Source organism: Penaeus monodon, unplaced genomic scaffold (assembly GCF_015228065.2).
Source record: "Penaeus monodon isolate SGIC_2016 unplaced genomic scaffold, NSTDA_Pmon_1 PmonScaffold_4126, whole genome shotgun sequence".
Taxonomy (NCBI): domain Eukaryota; kingdom Metazoa; phylum Arthropoda; class Malacostraca; order Decapoda; family Penaeidae; genus Penaeus; species Penaeus monodon.
In genome coordinates this window covers 9,345-15,396 of record NW_023658919.1, presented here as the reverse complement: position 1 = coordinate 15,396, position 6,052 = coordinate 9,345, and the positions used below count along the sequence as shown (strand labels likewise).

Sequence of the window (6,052 nt, the reverse complement as noted above, 5' to 3'; positions counted from 1 at the left end):
TCCATGGGCGAGAAGTCCGGCACGGTGGCGTCCCGATGGCGCCGGACAGGCCACCTTTACCCTCCCAACCTCCCTCGTTAGCCGAGTGGATCCGCAGCCCGGGGGCGGTGGCCTCGCCGACCCGTGAGTTAGCTCATGCGAAGCGAAGTCACCGTTATGCCAGGGCAGCGAACCACCGATGGCGCGAGGCCTCCCTTGCTGACCTTTATCCTCCTTTCCTCGTCCTATCAGCTATGCCCCCAACTTTTACCCCGCATGTTTGGGTTAAGCCCCGACTCTTTCTCTCTTACTAAATCATCTCTTCTATCCCCCCCTTTATCCTTCCCCTCTCCCCTCTTCTTTACCCCCCGGCCTAGGGTCTTTTCTCTTAACTTTTCCTTACCTTACAACCTTCTGAGTCCCCTTTTCCCGAGTGGTATGGCTACACACAGGACGAGGGCTATCTTTGGTCATGTTACAGAGAAAAAGGAGAGGGGAGAAAAGGGGAAGGAGAAGGGAAGGGTGGGGGAAGGAATGGAGGAGAAAGGGATGGATTGTGAGAGAGGGAGGGGGGGAGGGGGAGAGCAAGGGAGGGAGGGGGGGAGAGAGAGCAAGGGAGGGAGGGAAGGAGAGAGAGCAAGGGAGGGGAGGGAGGAGAGAGAGAGGAAGGAGGGAGAGGGAGAGAGTGTGAGTCCCAAAAAAATATTCCTATGGTTAAGACACGCCTACACTATAATATACTCTGTTGTTCACGTCTTCTGAGTCAGGGCCTGAGCCAGGGCAAAAGCCCGTTACTCGTGTCAAGTTCGCCTGATAAGTCAATGGGGTGCGAAACCCCGTACAAAGAAAGGTTAGGGTTGGCTGCCATGTGGTATAAACTGGGTGAGACTTTCCTGGGTTACCTTCACTTGTTAAAGGATAACACGGCGTTACACCAGAGAGAGAGAGAGAGAGAGAAGAGGGGAGAGAGGAGAGAGAGAGAGAGAGAGAGAAGAGAAGAGAGAGAGAGAAGAGAGAGAGAGAAAAGAGACGAGAGAGAGAGAGAGAGAGAGAAACAGAAAGATCCAGAGTAGGAAATAAGCAAGGTCTGACCCGTTCTTCCCATCCCGCAGGACCGAACGACCCCGCCTCCCGAACTCGGAGGGCACCACCAGCGTGCCCGTGGACTCCCGCGACGCCCAGCTGGTGCGGGAGTCCCTCCGGGTGTGGTATGGCCTCCCCTCCGACGACGACAACAGCAGCAAGCGCCCGTGCCCCAACGCCCCTCCTCCTGTTGTTAGGGGTGCTCCTGGCCCTCCTCGCCTGCTGCTGGAGGACCTCCTCGCACTCGGGGTGAGGGAGTGGGAAACAGCTGTTTTGATTGTAGTATTTTACCCTAATTTTTATTTATTATTATATGCACTCTTGTATGGCAGCGGGGTTCTGATCTGTTGGTTGGTTCGTATATATTATTTACATAGTTTTTTTTCGTGTATCCTCACGAGTTTAGGTACTTTGATGGATTTTTTTTAAAGGTCAAAGACATCATGTATCATCGCATCGAAGTAATTCAGCTGCTGTAAACATAGTGTATATCAGTCCTGTCATTGCATTGTATAATTTACTCTGATCTACTATATGGCCAGATTTTATAGGCCTACAACTCAGACTAGTGTGATGGCTCTTAGTAATATAACTGAGAATATTAGTAACTTTACTTCAGGTTAACTTAGTATAAGTGTTGAGTTCCAAGGCTGTGTTTGATAAACCCATAAAAGGCTAGGTGTAATGAAAGTAATTTTTACTTTTAGTCCAAGAATATATTTGCGATATATAGCATTTGTACAAAAACTATAAAAATTAAAGCTGGATAAGAAGCATGATATAGAAATAGACAGTACTTTGCTCCTGGCCGAGGCCTACGGCGTACCCGCCGCCTTGTCGCCGGTGCCCTCAGGCCTCCCGTGGCGCCGCCCTCTCCAGAAGCCACTCGGGGAACCTGTCCATCGCGAGCACCGTCCACCAGCGACAGCTGCTTCTCGAACTCCTCGAAGTAGGCGTTGTAGAACTTCATGCCGGTCACCGCCGTCATCTTCTCGGTGAACATGAGCTCCCACAGGTGGTGCACGAGCCGTGCATGGAGGCGGCCAGCACAGGGAAACCGCCGAGCGAGGCACATGCCGTTGCGTCGTGAAGCCGCGCAGCACGTCGCACCGCGTCGTCGCCTCCACAAAGTCCAGCCGTGGCAGCTGCTTCCTGACGTTCAGCGGGTAGGGCTCCCGGGGGCACGTCCTTGCCCAGGGCATCCACGTGGCACACCGTGCCCTCCATCATGCACTCGCCGTACAGTATGTGTTCCATGGGCACGAACTTGCCGCAGGACAGCCGTTTCCCCGGATGAGCAGCGGCAGGCGGATGTCCTTGGCGTCCGCGTGTCTCCTGGACGGCCACTCCACCACGCTGGGGTGGAGCCTGAGCATGGAAATGGCCACGAGCGACATGGTCAGGGACCCGTCCTCGTTGACGCGCATGTGCCGCTTGAGACGCTGCAGCACGTGCTCCGTCTCCTTCGCCGGGGCCCGTGTCGATGCCCGGCATGGGGGGGCAAAAAAGGGCCGGGCCCAAGGGCCCCCCCGGGGTTTTTGGGCCCCAGGACGGGAGAGCTGCTGGACGAAGTTTGGCCACTGCCCAACGGAAAAAGTCCCCGGCCTTCTTTGGGCGCCGGCCGTGGGGGCAGCGGCCTCGGGAGGCTGTGCCTCCCTCCCTGCAGGGGAAAAAGGCCTTTGGAGGGGGGGGGCTCCGGCGAACCAGGAAGTTGGGGGCTTTCCCAGGGGGTTCATGGGGAAAAGGGCGAGTTGGGACGAGTCTTCACCTTTTCCCGCCGCCGCCGGGGAGCTCGCGCGGGGAGAAACTAGTGCCATGTCGCTAAATGCTCGGGGGTCCCCCTTTTTGTTGAAAAAAACCCCCCTCGCGGGTTTGGGTGTCAAAGTAATTCTAAAAAACGAATTAGTACGATGCCAACCACTTTACTTTTTTCGAAAAAAAAAATCGTCCGAAAACTTAAAACAATTAAAAAAAAATATCATTTTTCACTTCCCCAAATTTTAAATCAAACCCTTTACCCCCTTTAAAGCAAGCACAATCAACCGTTTTTTTTGAATATTTTCACCTTTAATTTTGGGAACAGGACAATGTTGGGAACCTGATCTCAGAAAACGAAAAAGTGGACGGCGACGTATTAATACAAAATAAGTCGCACAGTAGGGGGGGGATAGACAAACCGGGGTTTCCCCTTCTCGGAAACAGAAAAGCCGGGGGAGTGGGATTCCCATGTCGCGTATTTTTTTTTTAATTTTTTGACCCCAAAAAGATTATGAAATGGACTTTCCCTGAATCCCCTCGTTTGGGGCCCAAATTTTTTTTTCAGTTTTTGGATTATTTAAAAGGGATTGGAAGAAAAAATTTTTGGATAAGTAATGAAGACCTGGGAAGTTTTTTTAACCGGAAAAGGCCGCCTGTCCTTCAAAAGGAAAATCGGGCAATGTCTCGGGATATAAACCGAACCCCAGATAGTTTTTGTGTTTGATAAGCACAAACAAGACCGAGACAGACTTTTTGATGTCACAAATGATTCGTAACGTTAGTCTCACCAACGCCCAAATTTTTGTTCAGAAACCCGTGTGTAATATTTTAAAATTTTATCGCAGTATTTTTATATATTTCTGAATGTGATTTATAGTTGTACGCTAAAAATTACTATATATTATATAAAATATTATAATAATTTTATATATATTTTAAAATATATAAATTTATATTTTATTTTATATAATATATATAATATATTTAAAAATTTATATATAAAAAATTTAATATACAGATTTACAATATAAATTTTAAAAGAAAACCCCCATTAAAAATCCTTAAAATTTTTTTTATAGTATTTTAATATATAAACTTATATATATAAAAGGGGTTTTATTTATATTATACAATGAGAATAATTTTAAATATATGCCTTTAGATATGCACCCATATATGTTATAAAAGTATATATTGTATGTAATAAACACACACACAAAAAATATATATATATATTTTATTTTATAATTAATATATATATAACTACAAAAATTTTACATACATAAATACTAACTACATACCTACAAAATTTTAAATGAATAAAAAAACACTCTTCGTTTTTTAAAAAAGGGAAAAAAAAACCCACAATACAAAAATTTGGTTTTTTGAAAATGAACTACATTTTTGAAACCCCCCAGGGGGAATTTCGAAACTGTATTATATATATTAAAATTCTTTTATATATTTTATATATTTTTTGGTATTTTTTTTATTACATATACATATTTTAAATATCATATATGTATAAACATACATAGGGTTTTATATAAATATAAATATGTATAATAAACAACATTTTGAAAATTTTAATACATATATGTATTATACATAAAATATGTATATTACCATATTTACTTTTAAAAACCATACATAGGGTATTATACAAAATATTTTATATAAAAATACCCAAAACCCCTATTTTTTATTATACAAAATATGAAATAATCCATCCATATGTTTTTATATCAAAATATGTATAAAAAATATAGGCTTTTTTCAAAACTATGTAAAAATACATTATGAAATTTATAACATACATATGTATATAACAAAAATATTGTATATACTTTAAAATTTTTTAAATTTAAAATTTTAAAATAAAAAAAACATGTGTATAATATAAAATATACATGTGTTATATATCTACATTATGTATATGTACATCCCCTAAAATGAATATGTAAAATACATAAAAAAGTATATTGTACATACATTTTGGGGAATATGTACATACTATATGTATATGTACTTTACATCCCATGTAATTAAAATACATTTTTAAAAAACCCTTTTCCGGCCGTTTGACCCCGGTTAGAGTCAAAAAGCCCCGTCGGGCCCACATGAGAAAATTTTGGGGCCCACGGCAAAGGTGAAACAACCCTTGCTTGTTTTGAAAGATTATTTTTTAATGAGGGGGATGGAAACAACGCGGACAGGGGGCAGTCCGGAAAGCGTGCGGGAAAAGCGTCTGTCTGTCGCTCGCAGGGACCCTTTTTAATACGTTTGGAAACGAGGAAACTCAAAAGGGGTTGCGATGAAACTAGGAAGTATGGCGGAGGGGGAGGGATCGTGAAAAACGGGACGGCGTCACGAGGGGGAAAGGCCTGGGGATGTCGCGTCCATTTCATTCAGAAAAGGGTGTGGTATGAAAGAGGCATAGGGTTATTTAAAAAAAACTATATATATTTAGTGTGAGGTAAAATGGGGAAAAATATGTGAACTGGGTATACATCGCTCGGTAAACCCCAAACCGGGGCCGGTCCCCGCCCCCCAGAGGGTTTTCAGAGAAAGGGGGCCCCTTTACCCAAATTTGGAAAACACCCCAAAAAAAGGGAAAAAAATAAAAAACCCGGAAAAAAGGGGAAAAAAGGGGGTATAAAAGAAAAAATGTGGTTTTTAAAAAACAAAAAAAGTGGGACCCCGGGCGTTTGTTTGCCATTTTTCGGTTTTTCCCCCTGTTTCTGGTGAAAGAAAAAGGGTTTCCCCAAAATTGGGGGGTTAAAAAGGTTGGTTCTAAGGGGAAATTTCAAGGGGAGAAAAAAATTTGGGGGTTTTTTTTTGGGAAGTGTTGGGGGAAAGAAAAAGGGATAAGTGGAAAAAAAATATAAACCCCAAATCAAATAGGGGCAATATTTTAAATCTTCGTAAAAGGGAAAAAATTTTTCCAGTGCCGGGGGGTTGGCAAAAAGGAAGTGGTAAAAGTAAAAAAAGAGAGGGCTTTCCCGCCGGGGTTTCCCCCCCCTGGCCAATGGGGGGGAACGGGGAAAAAGCCTTTAAACTAAAGGGTGAAATTAAAACCCGGGAACCAAATACCCGCGGAAAAAATTAAAACGGGAAAAAAAGTTGGCCCTGGAATCCCCTAATGAAAAAAAATAACTGGGTGGGCGCCCCTAACACCAAAACCCCTGGGAAACCCCCTTGGGGGAAAGGGTTCGGGGCCGGGGGGCTGTTA

The 6,052-nt window shown here is 43.7% G+C and overlaps 1 pseudogene; it reads right to left on the bottom strand.

Annotated features, from left to right (window-relative positions):
- Positions 1 to 1,830: 1,830 nt before the first annotated feature.
- LOC119570838 lies at positions 1,831 to 2,879 on the bottom strand (annotated as a pseudogene).
- Positions 2,880 to 6,052: the final 3,173 nt, after the last annotated feature.